The 23,598-nt window shown below is 39.3% G+C and overlaps 1 long non-coding RNA gene across 1 annotated transcript in view; it reads right to left on the minus strand.

Moving 5' to 3' along the window:
* LOC127444859 (uncharacterized) overlaps positions 1–2,596 on the minus strand; it is a 28,974-nt gene extending 26,378 nt beyond the window's left edge. Inside the window, exon 1 of the long non-coding RNA XR_007897884.1 lies at positions 2,506–2,596. This is a non-coding gene — a long non-coding RNA (uncharacterized LOC127444859). The remainder of the gene's footprint in view (positions 1–2,505) is intronic.
* Between the last annotated feature and the right edge of the window lie 21,002 nt (positions 2,597–23,598).

Below are 23,598 nucleotides of genomic sequence, written 5' to 3' on the forward strand. Positions count from 1 at the left end.
TGCAATGCAAAGTTTCAGTTTTGCTCAGAGAAGTAAATGATTAATTGAGTTTTTTGTTTTTAGAAAGAATGAAGTGCATTAGTAGGATTGGGTCAAGTGCTCACATTGAACACTTCCTCAGCTGATGTCCATCATTCAAATATACTGTATAATTATCCATTTTGTCATGTATAATTTTACAGGCAGATGGAGACTGTTGCTCAATTACGCAAAAAGCTGCTGTAGCTTGATTACAACTGCACATGTAAATGCACTGACTGATTTTACCACAGGTAAGAGGGTTTTAGGCACTCCACTTTGCATTATGCCTAAAAACACCCCTTAGCCATGATAAAATCACTGTAACACACGACCTCTCATGGCTTATTGCTTTAATCTTAGTAAGAAAACCATTACATATGAAAGGTCCTCTCTAATATAGCTTCTAAGGTGTGTGTGTGTGTGTGTGTGTGTGTGTGAGCAGGTTTAAGTGGTTTATGAGGACTTTTTTTTAGGTTACAAACTGGTAATTACAAGGGTATTATGCTATAAATGTGGTTTATGAGGACATTTCTAGTGTCCCCATAATTCAAATCATTTAAAAAAAAAAAAACATACTAAACGATGTTTTATTGAAAATATAAAAATGCAGAAATTTTTTTGTGAGGGTTAGGTTTAGGGGTAGGGTTAGGGGATAGAATCTATAGTTCGTACAGTATAAAAATAATTATGTCTATGGAGAGTCCTCATAATGATTGCTGCACCAACATGTGTGTGTGTCTGTGTGTGTGTGTGTGTGTGTGTGTGTGTGTGTGTGTGTGTGTGTAGAGAGAGAGAGAGAGAGAGAGAGAGAGAAACATGGTACTCCTCAGGGAGATAAGCATCCCAGGTGGTCTGGTGTGGACTGAAACATGAACGTTCCCAGTGTCTGTGGCATACCTGAGAAGCACAGCCCTCAAACTGGCAGTCTCCATGTTCAGAGGAAACCCTACACTTCACACCCTGTGCTTGCAGCTGGTCCTGTATTCCTGTGAAGCACAGCCCTCAAACTGGCAGTCTCCATGTTCAGAGGAAACCCTACACTTCACACCCTGTGCTTGCAGCTGGTCCTGTACTCCTGTAGGAACCAGGTCTGTCTTTACACGCTTGCTGCTTCTTTACCCAACATGAGCAATGTTATTACTACAACAACCTTTCCGGAACCCCCTTTTTCTCAATAGGTGGTACAAGGATGGATGGATGGATGGATGGATGCTTTCGACAAATTTTGTCATATTGTGTGTCCTAAACCAATTTGTAAATTTTAGTGGGTGTCTGGAAGTAACAAACATTGAGTCTAAATCAAATTTCTCCATAGGGACAATTAAGTATATTCCAAAATTCTAAATATTTCAGTGTATAAAGGATACATGGTACATAACAGCTAGTTATTTTCCCTTCATGATTCTTGGGTAATATTTTACAATAAGGTTCTATTTGTTAACAATTGTTAACTACATTTGTTAATGTAAATTAACAATGTAAACTACTTTTTCAGCACTTACTAATCTTGGCTGTTAATTTCAACATACATTAAAAAAAAAAAAAAAAAAAATATATATATATATATATATATATATATATATATATATATATATATATATATATATATATATATATGTTAACATGAATTAACTAGCATTAAATAATAACAGACAACAGTATTTTTTATAAACTAACATTAACCAAGATTAAAACATACTGTAAAAATAATTATTTATTGTTAATCCTATATATATTAAATAATGTTATACCACGGGTCTGCTGAATGCTTGATTCTGATTGGTTGACGGATGTTCTAAGGTGTGCAATTATTTTCCAATAAACGCACGGCTATGAAGTAGTTACAGGTCTTGACCATATAATTGTTCCATATCACTTTGCCAAACTCTCCATAGACATAATGATTTTTATACTGTACGAACTATAGATTCTATCCCCTAACCCTAACCCTACCCCTAAACCTAACCCTCACAAAAAACTTTCTGAATTTTTTACATTTTCAATAAAACATCATTTAATATGATTTTTAAGTGATTTGAATTATGGGGACACTAGAAATGTCCTCATAAACCACATTTGTAGCATAATACCCTTGTAATTACCAGTTTGTAACCTAAGAAAAAGTCCTCGTAAACCACTAAAACCTGTCCACACGCATCACATAGAGACTCAAGTCACGACCAACAAACAGAGCCACACCCCCGCGACTTGATCAATACAACAGTTTCTATTATCCAAAATAACTTTTAATATGTGCAACTTTTAATGTTTCAATGTATTTTGCCCTAATCAGCCTCACATTGCTATAGTGGAAAGCACTGTCGCCCTACCCCTCCCCCTCTCTTTCGCTCTCACACAAACTCTCTCGGGAGAAAAGTCAGCGCACCCCCGCAACACAGTGGGATTGTAAACAGTTGTTTAGCAATGCAAAAGCTGTACATGAATGGCGACACTCGCTGCTGCTGAGAAGTATATTTAACTTACATCTTGGCAATTTGAAGCAATGTTATTCCTGACGAGAGCCACTTTATACACAAGTAATTCCACTCGCAATCTCTCTGTTTCTCTCTTTCTCTCACTCTCTCTCTCTCACAAACAGACACACACGCACTACATTGTTACTTGGACTGTATTAAAGCAAGATGCTGAAACTGTGGCGGAAGAAAGTAGTTCCACTCACGAGCGTTTTAGAAAATTTCTTGAGATAAAACCCTGAATGATGTCTTAAGGTGTGATATACCGTGGTATAAGTGGAATAATTTACTCCGGCCTGTTGAATTATTGAAAAATAATGCACACCCGAGGTGGTAATGCGGTCACAACGCACAGCAGAGCAATATTTTTCAATAATTCAATGGGCCGGAGTCAATTATTCCACTTCTAGCATGGTATATCACACCTTAAGACATCATTCAGGGTTTTATCTCAAGAAATGTTCTTGTTTTCGTCCCTAAAATGCTCTTGTGAGTTTTCCTTACTCTGTCGTCAATTATTACTTACTTAACAAATAAACCTTATTGTAAAGTGTTACTGATTACTCTGTGTGTAAAGTCAGTAATTTGATGGTTAAAAAGGTACTGGGATCCTCCATTTATATCCCTCTTTGGTTCCCTTCTATCACAAGATATTAGATTATGAGCAAGAGACATTGGGTTATGACCAAGAGAAAAGCAAGGATAAACCATATGTCGAAGTGGGGGAGAAGACTTGTGTTTTCCTTCACACACATTCAAACACACACACATTAACATTTGTATCTGCATTTATTGGCAGATGGTACACACTAGATGATTAATAACAGTTATATGTTCAATACAATTTAAGCTGTAAAGACAGCATTTAAAGGATAATGTCTATTACCACAACAAAAAAAAAAAAAAAAAAAATTAACATTTTTTTTTTTTTTAAAAACAATTCCCTAGCAAAATTGTGGCTACAGTAGCACACTTACAATTAAAGTAAACTGTACCAGCATTTTGAAGGGTTTGGAGGAAATGTTAGCATGCTAAATACATGCTGGTGGGAAGCACTACATATTGCAACTTGGTCACTATGCTGTGGATGGCACAGCAATTGCTCAATGGATATAACAATGTGTAGAATGCTCAAAAGGTACTGGTCCTCAACCTAGGCTCAAACTCTACACTTCACCACTTCACCCCCAAAACTACAACATAAAAGAAATTCTTCTAAATCTCAGCATAACAAAATATTAATGGGATATATCACCCAAAAATGAAAATTCCCTCATGATTTACCCTCCGGGCATCCCAGATGTGTATGACTTTCTTTCTTCTGCATAACAGAAATTAAGATTTTTAGAAGAATATTAGCTCTGTAGGTCCATACAATGCAAGTGAATGGGTGCCAAAATATTGAAGCTCCAAAATCCACATAAAGGGAGCATAAAAGTAATCCATATGATAGGTGTGGGTGAGAAACAGATCAATATTTAAAGGAACTGTTCACCCAAAAATGAAAGATCTCTCATTATTCATTTACCCTGATGCCATCCCAGATGTGTATGACTGTCTTTCATCAGCAGAACACAAATTAAGATTTTTTGAAGAAGAAGACTGAGCTCTGTCAGGTCCTTATAATACAAGTACATGGGTACCAGCACTTTGAAGGTCCAAAAGTCATATTTAGGCAGTATAAAAGTAATCCACACGACTCCGGTCGATCAATGAATGTCTTCTGAAGCAAATCGATAGGTTTATGTAGGAAACAAGTTGATAATTAAAATGTTTTTAACTTTAAATCGGCACTTCCGTCCACGGTTCTGATGCTGTTTGAAATGGCCGAACTCTCGCATGACATTCGTTCTTCTGTTGTAATAAGCGTAGCTTCCGAATTCTTGCGTGAACTCACCAACATGCTCATTCATTGATCGACTGGAGTTGCATGGATTACTTTTATGCTGCCTAAATGTGACTTTTGGACCATCACAATGTTGGCACCCATTCACTTGCAAAAACGATGTCAGACACTGTAATATGCTCTGGCCCACTCCCTGCTAGTCGTGGTGACGAGATTTATAGTAGATTAGTGTCACTGAATGGCTGAATGTCTGAGTGGTGTCCGGAGTATAGCATAGGATTCATAGACAATTGGAAGAGTTTTTGGGGAAGACCTGACCTGCTAAAGAGAGACGGACTCCATCCCTCCAGGAAAGGTGCCACTCTCCTCTCTAGTAATATGGCTTATAGTCTTAATAGTGATAGTATTTGACTAACTGGGGCCCAGGTCAGAAAGCAGAAAAATTGGCTAATCCAAATGTCTGCTAGCTGCCTTGAGACATCACACAGGTCACATAAATTACAACACATAAAGAATGAATCACCTATGTATCATACAGAGACTGTGTCTGTTCCCTGAACTACCAAACACAAAACCATCATTAAGACATTAAAAAATGTTTGTGTTGATGTCAAACTTGAAAATAACAGGAAAAAAACTAAACAAAAACTGAAGATAAACATCATATAAAGGTAGGACTACTAAATATTAGATCGCTTTCATCCAAATCACTAATTGTAAATGAAATTATTACAGATCATTGTTTGGATTCACTCTGTTTGAGTACTAATTATTGAAGGATTAAATATTGATAGATGGCGATGAAGATGGCGCCGCAGATGGCTGCCTCAGTGTGGAGTTTTCTAATTCTTTTGTTGTTTTTGTTTGTTTGTCCTGTGTTTAGTCATTTTTTTCCAATCAGTTTTACCAGGGATGAACTGCTGAACATTCGGCAGCACATACCACAAAATCTTTTCCCGGTTTTTGACTATTCAGACGTTTTGCTGGACATTTCAGTCAGAGGCGCAGCTGTGTTGTTTAAGCGTGCTATGAGACAGGTGAGCAAAGTGAGCCAGTGCACTGGTCAAGCTCCAACAGCATGGCTTTCGAACAGCGCTGCCGAGTATTCATCTAGTGAATCTCCACTCTTTCCCTAACAAAACGGATGAACTACATCTCCTCACCCATACAAACAAGGACTTTTCAAACTCTGCTGCCTTGTGCTTCACAGAAACCTGGCTGAGTGAAGCAATTCCGGACAGCGCATTACATCTGCCGGGCTTTCAGCTGTTCAGAACGGATCGCGTTGTGGAGTTAACGGGGAAAACGAGAGACAGTGGAACATGCTTTTACATCAGTGAATGTTGGTGTACAGATGTAACAACGTTAAAGAAGATGTCCTAATTTGGAAGCGCTCTTTATCAACTGTAAGCCTTTCTATTCGCTGTGGGAGTTTTCCTCGTTTATTATGGTGAGTGTTTATATTCCTTCACATGCATGTGTGAATGCAGCGTTGCAACAGCTGGCTGATCACATCACAGACATGGAGCAACAACACCCAGCCTCACTTATTATTATTCTCAGTGAACTTCACAAAGCCAACCTCACCCGTGAACTGTCAAAATACAGACAGCACATTACATGCCCCACCAGAGATAGAAATATACTGGACCACTGCTACACAACATTAAAGGATGCATATCGCTCTGTCCCTAGAGCAGACTTGGGACTCTCTGATCATTGTTTAGTTCATCTTCTTCCAACCTGTAGGCATAAACTAAAATCAGCTAAACCTGTAGTAAATACTGTAAAGAGATGGCCAATGAAGCAGAGCTGGAACTGCAATCCTGCTTTGACTGCACTGATTGGACTGTTTCTGAAGCTGCAGACACCAATCTGGATGAGCTCACAGATACTGTGACATCAGGCATCAGTTTCTGTGAGGATATGTGCATTCTTTCTATGACGTATTTAACGTTCAACAAAGACAAACCATGGTTTATAGGAAAATGTCTTGGTTACTGATGTAACCTCTGTTCCCTGATTGAGGGAACGAGACGTTGTGTCGATGTAGTGACACTTGGGGTTCGATCTTGAAAGCCCCAATCACCTTTGCTTAAAATAGAAAAGGCCAATGAGAATTGGCGAGTGGAATTTGCATGCCACTCTCCACCCCGGACATACGGGTATAAAAGGAGATGGCGTGCATCACTCATTCAGATTTATGCTGAGGAGCCGGTTCAGCGCCGTGGCAGGAGGGACACAAAGTCTCGTTCCCTCCATCAGGGAACAGAGATTACATCAGTAACCAAGATGTTCCCTGTCTGTCACTCACTCAACGTTGTGTCGATGTAGTGATACGAGGGGTTCCTATAGGAAATACCGCAGGCGCTGAACCATGTCACGAGGTACGGAAGAGTGGACACGGGCAAGCTGCTGCATGCCTCGCAGCGAGCGCTCAACCATGTCGTGACCTTCCAGCGAGTTAAGTAAGGCATCTCCCTAGTCCCGTTAAGGGGGGAGGAGGCACTTACCCAAGTAGGCTACCGGCGGTGCCTTTCCTTATTTGCTGTTAAGCAATTTCCCACTGAGCACTTTCTAGAATAGCACTGGGAAGTGCTCTACCCTCTCCAGGAAGGAGAGCACTACGGAGACCACATCCTACCGGAGGGAGGTTAACATGTGGAGAATACCTCACATGGACTTACCAACGGGGAAGTTCACATATGGAATGATACCTCCAGAAGACCCTATCTACAGAAAGGGTACGCAGCCACAGTGGCCGAGGTAGAGAAAGCTCTGGTGAGGGGAAACACAGGGTTCACCTAAGGGGAAACCGAACAGTGGAAACTCATCATATGGGATTACCAAGGGGGAATCACCACGCATGGAGCACTGAGCCCGAGCACACGGGCTCACCTGAAAAGGGGTATACCGTGAGTACTGGGCCTGGTGTCATTACTCCTCTGCCAAGTTCGTCACCGAACAGTGCTTAAGAATTAAAGAGGCGTCCGGGGTTCACCGGATACGGGGAATTGTTGTGGACAAAAAGGCACACATTATCACCTTTGAAAAAGGGGAAAGACGCAATGCAAGCGGTACACCCAACCGGCCGCCCGGTCTACCTGCTGTTACCGCGTAACACTCGGATCAAAACCGGGTCTATGCGTAGGTTATAAAACCTCGCAAAGGTATTGGGTGTAGCCCAACCCGCAGCTCTGCATATGTCTGCTAGAGAGGTCCCCCTTGCCAGTGCCCAGGAGGAAGCAACACCTCTAGTGGAGTGTGCCCGGACTCCCAAGGGGCATGGCAAGTCCTGAGATTGGTATGCAAGATAAATGGCATCCACAATCCAATGGGCTAGCCTCTGCTTGGAGACAGCTTTCTCCTTCTGCTGTCCTCCAAAACAGACAAAGAGCTGCTCCGAGTATCTAAAGCTCTGCGTGCGGACCAGATAGATTCACAGGGTGAGAACTGGACACAGCAACGACAAGGCCGGGTCTTCCTTCTCTGAAGGGAGCACTTGCAGGTTCACCACCTGGTCCCAAAAAGGAGTGGTGGGAACTTTGGGCACGTAACCGGGCCAGTGTCTCAAGATCAAGTGAGAGTGTGCCGGCCCGAACTCCAGGCATTCGCTGGTAACAGAGAGTGCCTGCAGTTCCCCTCCCTTTTGATGGAAGTGAGCGCCACCAGGAGGGCCATTTTCAGAGACAAAGTACTGAGCTTGGCCTGCTACAGGGGCTCAAAGGGGGCTCTCTGTAGGGCAGGTAGGACCACGCGCAGTCTAGGAGGATTCAACCTCCTCGCGCCCTTGAGGAACCTGTTGATCAGGTCGCGCTGTTGTGAGGGCCTCCCATCCAGTGTGTCGTGGAAAGCTGCCGTATATATATATATATGTATTGTCTTATTGTGTGTATTCTATACAAACTTTATTTTCTATTCAATTTTCTTTTTTATTCTATTTTTAATTTTTTAATTTTTTTATTATTATCTCTTTCTTGTTGCTGTATTGTATTGTTGTGCACTGGAAGCTCCTGTCACCCAGACAAATTCCTTGTATATGGAAGCATACTTTGCAATAGAGCTCATTCTGATTCTGTTTCTATTGGAACAAAAACCTAAAAAAATAAAATGCTAAAATATAATTTTATTGAAATAAAATTGATTGATGTACTATAACATCAACTTCAACAGCAAAAAAGTAGGTGTTATATTTTATAGCAATCTAACCTTTGATAAACAAATTTCCAATATTTGTATAACTGCATTCTTCCACCTCAGAAATATTGCTGAGTTACAACACATGCTGTCTGTTTCTGATGACGAAAACATCAGAAACTCTCTCTTTCTCGAACTAGCGTCTCTGACTAATTCATGCATTCATGACCTCAAGACTAGATTATTGTAATGCATTACTAGGTAGATGTCCTGCTGGTTTAATAAATAAACTTCAATTGGTTCAAAATGCAGCAGCTAGAGTGCTAACTAGAACCAAGAAATATGATCATATTAGCCCTTATTTTATCTGCGTTACTGTTACACTTGGGACATTTGCCCTAGCGGCCACTAGAGGTCGCTAGGTGTATTTAAGTCTTTTAGTTTGTAGTTCTGTGTTTTCCTTGTCTTGTCTTATGATATCCTGTTTCCCTCATGTTCATATGTCTTGTTCTCATTGGTTTATTGTCTTTTTAACTTTTAGACTGTTATCAGTTCTGTTCTGTTCTGTTATTGGTTCCTGTTTAGTAGTCTTGTGTGACTGGAGATGCCAGTTCGAGAGATAGAGAGACACACGCGGCCGCTGTATGTGTGTGCGTCTTTGTTTTATGTTGTTTTAAGTTGAATTTCTATCATTAAAGTTACGTTGACTATTCTGCTGGTTCCCGCCTCCTCCTTGCCCATTACATTTGTGCCGAAACCCGGGAAGGAGGAGGGATGTGCTGTTGTGGAGTCCTCACCGCTGCCGTCCTCCAGGGGATGAGCCATGGCTGTCTGCAGGTGGATGAAGTCGCTGCCGAACCTGGGGGAGAAATGAGGGGAGAGCAAGCGGGAGACACACACGAGAGAGAGAGAGAGAGAGAGAGAGGAGAGAGAGAGAAAAACTTGATCGCCGGTCCCCGGACACGTTGTCGCCTGGTCCTCAACCTCTCCTCCGCCCTCTGCCGGACGACAGCCGCTCCTCCCCGGGCGGACGGCAGCTAGTCCTCCAACCCCTGGTGGACGGAACGGCTCCTCCCCTTCCTGACAGATGGCAGTGGTTGCTCCAACCGCTCCCTGGCGGACGGCAGCGGCGAGGACTCAACAGCGCATCATTCCTCCTTCCCGTGTTTCAGCACAAATGTAACGGGTAAAGGATGGGCAAGGAGGAGGTGGGAACCGGCAGAACAGTCAACGTAACTTTAGTGATAGAAATTCAACTTAAAACAACATAAAACAAAGACGCACATACATACAGCTTGATCATTTTCATATTTGACTCCTAAACTATGGAATAATCTTCCTAGCAGTGTTCAGAACTCAGACACACTCTCTCAGACTTATCTATTCAGCCAGGCATACACCTAATTTATCCCTCAATTCATAGCTATGCTGCTTTAGTTAGTATGTCGAAACCAAAAACACTTCTCTTATTCTTTAATTCTGCTTTAAAATGAAAGGCATCTACACTAATTTTTTCTACTTCTTTCCTTGTCTAAACCTGAGGATTATATCCTGAGGTTACCAAAGCTTGCCATATCCATCCTGCCTGATGTCTGACTTCCACTGTGTCACTGAATGATGATGACCAACTGCAGCATATGCCACAGACTTCACAGAGGATGAATTGATGCAAACTCAAAGACATGTGATTCTTCATGAGCCTCTGTCTGAAGCATGGGCTAAGGATGGAGATCACCAAAATTACCTGCCATAAGATTCCAGCTGGACTGCAATGCTCCTCACTGAATGATACATATATCATTGGTCAAACTTATATCAACTTGGTCAAAGGAGGATAATACTCTCTTTAAAAAAAAAAAAAAAAAAGAACTACATAGAAAATTAATTAACCCCTAACTAAATCCTTCATTGGCCAAAATCAAAGGACAATGAATCTACATGTATTTCCTCAGGATGACTTCAAAGACTTTAACACTTAAAACTTATAGTTCATACAAAATAATTTTGTTTAACCATTGACCCACAACACATAATTAGTTTACTAATTTTAACCACTAATAGTTCTAAACATAAGTAACTAATATTGCCATTATATTCATTCATTTTCTGTTATTCCATAATTTAATGTACAGTTGTTTTGAAACACCTGTTGTGAAAAGAGCTATACAAATAAATTTGACTTGACTTGACTTGACACTTGCATTATAATGACCTGACAGAGCTCTATCTTCTTCAAAAATCTTTATTTGTGTTCTCCTGAAGAAAGACAGTCATACACATCTGGGATGGCATCAGGGTAAGTAAATAATAAGATAATTTTCATTTTTGGGTAGTCAGTTTTGACCATAAATTCCCCTCCCTGCCCAGTAGGGGGCGAGATGCACGAAGAATGTGAATCACCAAAAACAGAAGAAGAAGAATGTGAAAGTAAAAGTGAAGTGGAGATTGACTGAGCAGGGAGGAGAATTTATTGTAAAAAAAAAAGAAAAAAAGAAGAAGACAAATATTGATCTGATCCTAACCCACACCTATCATTCTCATTGACCTTCTAGTTGGCCTTGAGTGATGCAATCACGCTTTAAGTGATGTACGTAATTTGAAAGCGAAGAGTGCGAGATCTGTTTTCTTAATGGCATGAATCGCACTGAAGACCTAGACTTAAAATGCATGGGCCGTCACTGCTTTTGAAGTTATGGATTTAACCCCCAGTCCTCTGGAGTACTTTTATGTTGTCCCCAGTGGTGGACAGTAACAAACTATTTTTTACTTTGTTACTGTACTTAAGTACATTTTTAGGTATCTGTACTTTATCAGAGTATTTTTATTTTAGGAAACTTTTACTTTTACTTCACTACATTGAAAAGCATAATATCTTACCTTTTACTCCAATACATTTGTAAAAAATGTGCCGTTCCTTGCTATTTTGAAATTATTAAATTAATAAATAGTGTTAAATTAAAATAGATTTGTAGGTCTTGTTCTCGCGAGACTAGGGTTTCCGCAGATCTAGGGTTACCGTTCAGATTTTTTAAAAATATTATATTAATAAAACTGCCACAGATGTACTTGCTTGCTAGCAGTAATTTTATAAATGCACTCTGGCCAATGCAAATTGGGTTGCAGGGTAATATAGGAAATATAGAGAGAGCTATATAAAGAGCCAAGAACAGTTTATTAGGTCTATTTCTCTTTATATGTCAAAGAAAATATTTTAATCTCTGTTTTAGGAATTATCAAATCATAAAATGAACAGCAAGGCTAAAGCATGAAACCAGATTTGTCTAGCTTTATTGCAATCTACAGTCTCATCTGTTTAGCACCTTCGGTCATTACAACGATTCAGATTATTAAGCACCCACTGACCTAGTGGGGTATGTTGTCCTACAATTACTTAAACAGTAAAACAATTACGAAGCACAGCATGATTGATAAAATAGCAAAGATGTTCTAATTGGCAGTTTACAAAGATAAAAGAAAACATTGTTTGTCCAATAGATATCGTAATAAATAAACAATTTAATAAACACAATCTGCACTGACCTGACATTTATGAAGAATACTCGTTCTGAGAACACAGGTGAACCTTTTGGTTAATGTCTTCATTATTGGTGATCCTTGCTTTAATGTATGGCAGTATGGTTTTATAATATGAAGAATCATATAACTCAAATAACCATACTGTACCATTGCATTGACAAAGTTGCAATAGTTTAACCATACTTAACTATATTACTGTTATATTGTTTAGTACGGTGCTGTCATTTTACAAATTAAATGTGGAAAATGCATTGTATGTATACAAAATTTTTTAGCAGCAATTAAAGATTCTTTTCAAGTATGAAGCACACATACAGTCAGGAAAGTGACACACACACACACACACAGTGTTATTGTGTATGGCAGTTTTTCTTAAAAAAAAGCTCTAAACTATCTGTGTGCCTGTGGCATTAGGCCACTCTCTCCTTAAATTTAAATGAGCAGGAGGATACAGCATATTGAATTGCAAATATATATATATATATATATATATATATATATATATATATATATATATATATATATATATATATAAGCCTTAAAGGGATACATCACCCAAAAATGAGAATTCTCTCTTCATTTACTCATCCTCATGCCATCCCAGACTTTATTTCTTCTACAGAACACAATCAAAGATTTTTAAAAGAATAAATCAGCTCTGTAGGTCCATACAGTGCAAGTAAATGGTGGCCAGAACTTTGGAACCCAAAAAAACCACTTAAAGGCAGCATAAAAGTGATCCATATGACTCCAGTGGTTTAATCCATGTCTTCAGATGTGATATGCAGGGTTCCAGACTGCAAATGCGACCAAAAATAATTGATTGCGACAATAATTTAAAATCTAGTCGCCACTGGCAACAGTCGGGTTGTGTGCGTTCATATGCGGTTTCATCCGTTATCATCTTGTGAGTTATTGAATACATCTATAGAGTGCGCACCAGTGTGTCTCGCACCTCTTTCTCCCATTCTGTTTCTGACGAGCTCGCTGCACCACACGCAACAACAAATCCAGCGTGAGAGAGTCGTCAGCAAATTACTCTTTTGAACCTGATCTTCTTTATGAATCACCTGAAAAGAACTGAGGGTTTGAACTCAGGAGCTCAGGTTAACAGTTTGAATCAGATTCACTTTCTCAGCGAATCAGCCATAAGTGAGCTTACAACTGGGAGCACATACATTTCAAAATAAGAGTCCCATGTGTATTTCGGGATTCTTTATAATTAAAAGTCCCGTATTATGTACCACTTTTTTCTTCTGGTAATTATTGATTGGGATTGGAGTAGCAAAATAAACTGCATCTGGGATTTCATTCAATTTGCACTCTTGTAGTCTCTGTGTCTGGGGCCATCCGGTAACAGTAAAGAAACACTAAGGCAATATTTTAAACAATTAAAATTATATATATATATATATACATAATCAAGCTTTTGACACATAGAACAATTGAGGGACTTGTACACAACTATTACACAAGGTGCAAACATTCATTGATGCTCAAGAAGACAACACTACTTTATGCATACTACACTTTATGTAAATATCTGTAAAGTAGATTCTGAAGAGCAGAACTAAATAAAAAAATAACTTGTATCTCTTATATTTGTATAAATGATGAATGGGGTGTGAACATTTATGAGACAAAGGGAAAGCAAACTAATCTTCTCAACTATACTGTTTATTAAACCTTCGACGAATGGGTTATCAGCTGTCTTTCTTTTCTTTGGCTTTTTATCTCGTTTCTAACAGCAATCTACATCGAGAAAATCTGTGATTTGGCTACTAAAAACAGCCATTTGGCTCCTAAGTCTTTTTTTTTTGTTTTTTTTTTTGTCTGGAGCCCTGATATGATAGGTGTGGGTAAGAAACAGATCAATATTTAGATCCTTTTTTACTAAAAATTCTCCTCCCTCCCAAGGAGGCGGTGTGCACAAAGAATGTGAATCGCCAAAAACAAAAGAAAAATAAAGTGAAAGTAGAAATTTAAAATAAAAATAGACTTAAATATTGATCAGTTTTTCATGCACACTTATCATATCTCTTCTGAAGAAATTTATTTAACCACTGAAGTCAAAAGTGAAGTCACTTTTATGCTGCCTTTATGTGCTCTTGGAGCCTCAAAGTTATGGCCACCATTCACTTGCATTGAATGGACCTACAGAGCTGAAATATTCTTCTAAAAATCTTCATTTGTGTTCAGCAGAAGAAAGAAAGTCATACACATCTGGGATGGCATGAAGGTGAGTAAATGATGAGAGAATTTTTATATTTGAGTGAACTAACCCTTTAAACACTAACAAGTCTCCCCCTTTATATTCATCTAGCACAAACACACATAAAATAACACTTAATTTTAACATTTACTCTCCCTCTCGAGTCCCATGCAAAGCATGCTGGGAACTAGAAATCTTCTGCCCAGTTTCAGTTTACCAAACGAAAAATATTAATGTTGTCCCAACACAAATGTATTAAGTAAAGCTGACAAAACACATTTTAGTTGAATCAACTCAGATAATTAAAGTTTAATTGGTTACATGATTTTATTTGACTAATATGAATATGGCAGAATTGAATAAATTTGAAGATAGAAGATTTTTTTATGGTGTAGAAGTGAATTCTGACATACATGTATGTATTACAGGTGGGTGTAATTGAGTGCTGTTGGTCACACTGAAACTGATACAACAGCATTAGCATGGGATTAATTACAAATAAAGTGAACCAGTAGATGGGTGCTGAAAGCTGAATACAGTACAGAGACAGGTTTACTTACTGAGGAGTGTCAAGAAAAGAGCAGCGAGAGAATGAAATGAGAGAAATAACGTTAAAGGCATCTGATCAAACAACAATCATTGTACGTTGTAGCCTGCCCAGACTTGTTTAGGCATCATTAGGACACATGTATGCTGTGAGCATCCAGTCTCTGTGTTTAGAAAACATACAGCAGTTGCTTTCTGTGTGTTTATCCAGTAACCAAGACACATTCACATCACACTTTTCTGACAGGGAAGATTGAAGAACCACCCAACCAGCAAACAAAAATATGTTTAATAAATTATGACCTCAACAGCCATGTTGACATTCAGTTTTCACGTATGAGACCTTAATTTTCGCACTTCAAAAGAAAGAAAAACATTTCAGTGTTTTAATGTAGCAACAAGCTAAAAGCATGGTGCCAACTATTTACTGCATGTTATGAGGTTGTCAGGATTCCATGATACAAGGCCAAGCTTGCATAAAACAACTTTCCAGTGGTTCCTTAGAAATAGACATTTGTTTTTCCCCAAATTTAGAACCAAGGGTTGGCCAGGCTTAGTGTTTCATGTGATTATCTCTTTGTTTGGAAGCATACATTTTGTTCTCAATTATAACTTAGCACAAAAGTAATGACATGTCTTAATAAATTACAACCTTGGTATTTAGGCTACCTACAGCCCTAACACTAGTGTGGCCACATACATAGCAATAGAGCGCAACAGTGCCCGCCCACTTTTTCAGCTGTCTTGGTTCCGGAAGTATTTTACCCATTCAGTTTTTCCATAGGGGTTTAAAACAATTCATCATTAAATGATTCTCTGACATGAACGAAACCAAGCAGCTCCAAGGTAATTAAAAACAATACAAACGTTAATTTTAATCTGAAGCACAAAGTATTTGAAATTGTACAAAAAGACAAAGGTACTGTACAAGAATGTATACTTAACATCTTTAAAGAGGGAATGAACTTCTATCCCACGAAGCACTGACACAATTGAATTACAGTAAAAATTATGTAATTAGTAGTTGATTATTAGTATAGAAACAATATTTTCTATTGTTTGTCTATTGTATTATATCTACACTTTACCTTCCATATTCTGGTGTGGAAGTGACTTTTACTTTCACGTTCAGCCATCTACTAGTCAAAGGTGGATACTGATTATCATTTAACTTCTGAATACATGGATTTAACCACTGGAGTCATATGGATTAATTTTATGCTGCATTTATGTCCTTTTTGGACCTTATTAGTTCTGGTCACCATTGACTTGCATTGAACAGACCAACAGAGTTGAGATATTCTTCTAAAAATCTTCGTTTGTGTTCTGTAGAAAAAGAAAGTCATCCACATCTTGGGTGGCATGAAGATGATTTAATTATGAGAGAATTTTCATTTTTGGGTAAACTATCCCTTTAAATTCATTTTAATTAATTTTATTTTACTCATTACACTGTAACGAGAAGCCATTCAAGGTCTTACCTGTTGTTATGGCATTAAAAATGACAACAATGGAAGAACTATGGTAAACAAAAGGGCAAGTAGAATGTAGAATAAAGGGCTTTAAAGTCTGGACCACCAAAGTATGGACAAATTATGGACAAAGTTGACCTGTGTAATCTATGTTCTCTTCTAATGAGGTTTGATATTAGGAAACAAACTGGCCACGTTTGCCTTTATGTGTTCATATAAATAACGTAAATAGTTTTAGTTTGATTTCCTATAGCACCTTGAAGTGAACACAACTATCAAATTCATGAAATTCAAAAAATGATGATCAAAAATAACTTGTATATCCAATGTAAACATGCAACTACATAAATATGAAATTATGATACTCAACTCAGTATCATAATCAGGGAGACCCTTCGCCCATCTGCTCTAATACAACGGTCTACAAGTGTGTCTGTGTGGCAGAGTCTGGTGGAGGTCCCAGAATGGCTAAAATTGTTTACAGCACTTTTAATAGGATTTATTCACTGTTGTAAACCAGAACTGCCTAAGCCGAAATCAATATTATAAGTTCACATTATTTATAATATCGCACACAAAGTTGGTTTATTACATAATTTTATTTATAATCAGATGCATCAGTCTGCAAAATAAAGGGGAGAGAGAAGTCAGGAGCATGTAAAAGCGGCCCCCCAACAAAGTGCAGACTTTACCTTCAGGAAAGCCTGTTGGTACAACTCTGTCCACTGGACCTGATCAGGGGCCCCCTTTTTAGTAAGGTCAGTCAGTGGGCTAGTGACATCAGAGTAACTAGGCACATACCTCCGGTAGTAGCCAGCCAACCCCAAAAACTGCCATACCTCCTTTTTGGTCTTGGGCGTCGGGTAGGCCGCAATCACTGCAGTTTTCTTAACCTGTGGACACACCTGCCCATGACCCAAGTGGAACCGCATATACCTAACTTCCACCCACCAAATTGCACACTTCTTCGGGTTGGCTGTGAGTCCTGCCTGTCACAGCGCTCACAGGACAGCCCTCAGATGTTGCATATGCCCCCCTCCCAGTCATTACTATAAATGATGATATCGTCTAGATATGTGGCTGCATATGCCGTATGCAGTCTGAGGATCTTGTCCATGAGATGCTGAAACGTGGCCGAATGGTAGCATCACAAATTAGTGTAATCTGAACGGTGTGGAAAAAGCTGTTTTTTTTCTCTGGATATTGGAGTTAAAGGGATCTGCCAATAACCGGTTGTTAAGTCCAGCATCGAGTAAAATTGAGCTGCACCCAACCAATCGAGTAACTCGTCAGTTTGCGGCATTGGATAAGCATCAAATTTGGACACCGCATTCACTTTACGGTAGTCAACGCAGAACTGGACCGAGCCATCGCTCTTCAGTACCAGAACTACTGGGCTGGCCCAATCGCTGTGCGACTCTTGTATTAAGCCCATTTCAAGCATTGCCTCTAATTCTTCTTGAAAGATCTTTTTCTTGTGTTCAGGAAGACGATAGGGGCAGCTACGAACCACCACCCCTGGGTTGGTCTCAATATGGTGCTCTATAAGGTTCTTGCAACTGGGAAGGGGTGAAAACACATCCTCAAATTCCGCTTGCAACCGGGCAATGTCTGTAAGCTGTGACAGTGAGAGGTGGTCACCACAAGGGACCGGGGTGAATGAATTTGATTTGGGAGTCACCTCCGGCCCGAGCTCCACCTTCCCTGGAACTACCGTCTCCAAGGCTACAGGCACCGCCTCCCTCCATGGTTTGAGGAGGTTGAGGTGGTAGATTGGATATGCCCCTCCCCTATCCATTCACCTAACTTCAAAATCGAGATCTCCAACTCGTTATGTGACCTCAAAGGGTCCTTGACACTTGGCAAGTAATTTGGAGCTCAAAGTGGACAGCTATACAAGCACTTTATCTCTCTGTGCGAATTTGCGTAGTCCAGTGCCCCTGTTGTACAGTCTGCGTTGACGTTCTTGCGCTTGTAGCAAATTCTCCTGTGTTACCTACTCCAAAGTATGGAGTTTTGCTCTAAGGTCAAGAACGTATTGAATTTGGTTTTTGCTATTTCTGACCTAAATTCTTCACTCTCTCACATTATGTTAAGGCTCGCCGATAAAATCTACAAGCCCTTATTTCGCATGAACGAAAACATTTTAAATTCTATGAGCATTTGAAAATATGTTTCTTTATCATCTCGAGAGTAATGGAGCAACCAAGCGTCTCCTCCTGCATGTCAATTACATTGTGTGTATGAGCCAAGAACAAATAAAATTAAAGTGAAACTATAAAAACCCTCACTTGTGTTTTCATGGGAGTTTGGCACTAACCTCCGTAGACGGAACGCCCATCAGAGCACTTTAAAAGTGGTTCATCTTTTAACGTGCTGCTCTGCGCTGAATGCGGCCGGCCCGTTCATTTTAGGTGCTCAAATTATACAACAAGAATGGAATATGAGACACAAAAACACATCATGGTAATCATGGTATATCTATATATCTATATGGAGTTATGTGTGGCAACACATAACTCCAATGCCATCATTAAGTTTGCTGATGACACGACGGTGGTAGGTCTGATCACTGACAATGATGAAACAGCCTACAGAGAGGAGGTGCACACTCTGACACACTGGTGTCAGGAGCACAACCTCTCCCTCAACGTCAGTAAGACAAAGGAGCTTGTGGTGGACTTCAGGAGAAAAGACAGAGAACACAGTCCAATCACCATCAATGGAGCACCAGTGGAGAGAGTCAGCAGCTTCAAGTTCCTGGGTGTCCACATCACTGAGGAACTCACATGGTCCGTCCACACTGAAGTCGTTGTGAAGAAGGCTCATCAGCGCCTTTTCTTCCTGAGACGGCTGAGGAAGTTTGGAATGAACCGCCACATCCTCACACGGTTCTACACCTGCACTGTGGAGAGCATCCTGACTGGCTGTATCTCCGCCTGGTACGGCAATAGCACTGCCCACAACCGCAAAGCACTGCAAAGGGTGGTGCGAACTGCCAAACACATCATCGGAGGTGAGCTTCCCTCCCTCCAGGAAATATATACAAGGCGGTGTGTGAAAAAAGCTCGGAGGATCATCAGAGACTCCAGCCACCCGAGCCATGGGCTGTTCTCACTGCTACCATCAGGCAGGCGGTATCGCAGCATCAGGACCCGCACCAGCCAACTCCATGATAGCTTCTTCCCCCAAGCAATCAGACTTCTGAACTCTTGATCTCCCACGATCAAAATACATCAGCCCTGCACTTTATTACTCTTTTATCTCACACCGGACTGTCATAAATTATATTACTGTCATTATATTATGTCTCTCTTAACAACTGACTATCAACCGACAGCCTGAATGTCAATACAGTACAATACTGTACATTCTATATATATACTTTTTTCATATATATTTTAATTTTTATTGAATAATGTGTATCTATATAGTATCTATATAGTAAAAAAAAAAAAAAAAAAAAAACAGCATATTGTATACTGTACAGTGTATGTTATTATTTGTATATTGTTGAGTGTAATTGTGTATAACAGATGTTTAAATTGTGTTGTGTTAATTTGATGTTTTAAGTTGAGTGTAATTATGTATAACAGATGTTTAAATTGTGTTGTGTTAATTTGATGTTTTAAGTCGAGTTTAATTATGTATAACAGATGTTTAAATTGCGTTGTGTTAATTTGATATTATTGTAAATTGGTATATGTCTCATCACTGTCACGACTGCTATGTTGATCGGAACTGCACCCAAGAATTTCACACACCATTGCACTTGTGTATATGGCTGTGTGACAATAAAGTGACTTGACTTGACTTGACTATTCGCTTAAAATTCCCATATGTGGACAGTAAATTGTGACTGGAATATGAGGTATGTAATGCAGCTATGTATGGCAAGCCACATGGTACTTATGTCATAAAATGCAAAGCAGACTGGTACCTCTTCACTTTCACATCGCACAAATCAACCAAACCACAAAAGGACCCACAAACGAACCTCAGGAGGTGGTCTGAGTGCGGTTCACTTTTGGGTCCTTTTTGAGGGGTCTGAGACCACTTGGGTTGTTCACATATACACGTTATACCACTCTGAGTGCGCTTGGAGTGCTCAAAAGAACTAGGTGTGAAAACGCCTTAAAACCACCTGCCTAATACTGTGTAGGTCCCCCCTGTGCCGCCAAAACAGCGCCAACCTTCATCTCAGAATAGCATTCTGAGATGCTATTCTTCTCACCCCAATTGTACAGAGCAGTTATCTGAGTTACCATAGACTTTGTCAGTTCGAACCAGTCTGGCCGTTCTCTGTTGACCTCTCTCATCAACAAGGCATTTCTGTCCACAGAAGTGCTGCTCACTGGATGTTTTTTGTTTCTGGCTCCATTCGGACTGTTGTGTGTGAAAATCCCAGGAGATCAGCAGTTACAGAAATACTCAGACCAGCCCGTCTGGCACCAACAATCATGCCACGTTCGAAATCACTGAGATAAATTGTTTTTCAAACATTAACTGAAGCTCCTGACCTGAATGTGATGATTTTATGCACTGCACTGCTGCCACACGATTGGCTGATTAGATAATCACATGGATGATTGTTGATGCCAGATGCGAACTGCCGTGCTGCTCTCATGCATCATCATTAGTTTCATAACTGATCTCATGTTATGTTAAATGAGATCAAACGACTATTCAACATTAATTTTTTGTCGACAATTTTTTAATGTTGATGTTGTCGATAATGTTGACTAATTGTTTCATCCCTAGTAATATATGATGCACATAATATATATATATATATATATATATATATATATATATATATATATATATATATATATAATGTGCATCATTTATTACTAGGGCTGAAATGATTAGTCAACGATTAGCAGCAGCAAGAATTCTGACTCCTAATAGACTGAGATGTCACATTACCCCGTAGGGCAGCCACCTCACGATACGATACAATTATTATTTTTTTTTTATCATTTTGGTCACATTTTATTTTGGATTCCATCAATAAATATCAATAATAAACTCTTTATACCATGATCAATGGAAACATGTTCAAATGTTCAAGTTTTGGCTATGTTCAAGCCAAATCTATGCCCTTGCATGTGAACATCTATAAAACATTTTGTAAACACTGTTTTAAAAGGTGCTATATAAATAAAGCTTTCTGACAAGGCAGACCTAGTAAGTTACTCGATTACATCATTCATAGTGCACTTGCTGCGAAGGTTTTTTTGTTGCGGTTTGTTTGCTGTGATTCTCTGATTGGTGGATCTTTCCCTTCAGAATCGTGGGTGGCGAAGTTCTTCGTGTAGAAATTCCATTTTTAAAAAGGTTTTTTTTATTATTTTTTTTATTGCACAGACTGATGGCTTCAACAGAAGCATATACCATCGATTAACAACTTCAGAAATCACAGTAGGACTGTCTTTAAATGTTTAGCATTAAAAATCTTTTTTACCTATGGAAAAAAAAAAAATTTGATTTTTACTTCTGGAACTAAACAGTTGTTCTCTACACCCAATCATTACTGTGGAAAACTCTGGTTTAATTAAAACATGAGCACAACTGAAAAGTGGCCTCCATTCCTGAAACCTTTCCATGCCGTTAATTAAACTGAATCAGTCTTTTCTATAAATTATGCTTTCTTCTATTGAGAAATGATGTATCAATCTTGTATGTTAGAGCAGTGTATCCTCTTCTGTGTGAAAACAGCAATATCTGTCAGTTCCATTCTGCTAAAAAAAGACAACTCTCCAAAACACACATACTGAGTGTTAGCACCTCATCCTTTCTCTCTGTCCCACTCCTTTTTTTCCCCATTTCTTTCTCTCAGCCCTGAGAAGTTATTAATGTTGAGGGTTCATTACAGCTGTTCAAACATGGGGTCGGCAAATGACCCATAATTCAGGAAAACACAGTGATTTACTCGGCAGTGTGTGCTAAAATAATCTAAAGGGGAGCGTAATAACATTTGTCATTACTCATAAGACGCCACAACTCACTAGAGAGGAGAGGAAGGGAAAGCGAGAGTGAGAGTGAGTTGTAGCGACTGTGCCGAGGGCTCGGAGGGATGTGGAGGGCACCAAGAACGGGCTTAAAGACGATGACCCAAAATCCCATTGCAAAGGAGGCACAATGAACAGGATGTAATTTAACCCAGAAGGCTGTTTCACAAAATCCTGTTGCCTTCATCACTCGAGGAGGTCCCAGTGTTCCACTAAGATCATGACAGCCCAAATCACCTGTTTGAAGGCCAAAGACCAAATCTGTGCTTCTCTCTCTCTCTCTCTCTCTCTCTCTCTCTCTCTCTCTTTCTCTCTCTCTCTTTGTGACTCTTTCATAGTAATTGGCTAAAACCACACGGTTCCAATGGGCACTAGTGGCCAAACAAATCCTCTCACTTATGAGGGACACATGGGTATGTGTCACACTTGGAAACTTCTCTGGCATTACCAATCTCTTCCAGGAGAGAGGGAGTGAGCAAGAAAGAAAGAAGTGAGGGAGCAAGGAAAAATCTTAGGCGAAATAGAGCAGGAAGCTGTCTACTCTAAGCTGTCTTGCATTAGCAGTATCACTCCATGTTTGTTTCTTTTGTATTTTCCAGGCTTTAATTGAAGGAGGTTTAAAAAGAAATGGACTGTCTGTCATTCTTTGTTTCTTTGCTGTTGTTTTTGTTAGTGTGCAGTGGTCTGACGATGGAGATTCACCCTTAGGATAGTACGCATGCCACCACAAGAAGCTCTGTGAGTGTGGAGAATGGGCCCCTTGATGGTAAATTATGCTGTCCACAAGTTGATGAATTCAACTCCATTTTCTTCCACAAACAAAACGCTCAATGCACATTTCATCAAGAGCTCTCTAACAAAAACAAATGCCTTCATCAGCTGTGCATGTTTTGAGTTACCTAATAGTCACTGTAAAAATATAAATTGGCTTTCCTGAATAGGGGAGTTTTTTACACTGTAATTCACATCCTCAGTGCTTACAGTATTAAATTGTGGTAGTGTTTGTGGATGAGGTGTAAAGTTCAGTCTTTAAAGGGTCATGAAACCCCAAAACACTTTTAGATGCTAACAGTTATGTACACATGGCACATAATTAAAAACAAATTTTTTTTTAATTGTTTTTTTTTTTGCCATTTTGTTCATCTAGTTTAAAAACGAAAGTTGAAGCAATGTCACAAAACGAATGAAATATGCATGAAGTCTGAGATCTGATTGGTTAGAGAGTACATGTCTACGTCATTAGTTTCTGAGTGTTTCTACACATTATTCATGAAAAAGGACACTTTGATTGAATCATTGCCCTGCCTCATGCACGAGATTGCGTTAGCAGAGAATTCAA

The sequence above is a fragment of the Myxocyprinus asiaticus genome, chromosome 8 (assembly GCF_019703515.2).
Source record: "Myxocyprinus asiaticus isolate MX2 ecotype Aquarium Trade chromosome 8, UBuf_Myxa_2, whole genome shotgun sequence".
Lineage (NCBI taxonomy): Eukaryota > Metazoa > Chordata > Actinopteri > Cypriniformes > Catostomidae > Myxocyprinus > Myxocyprinus asiaticus.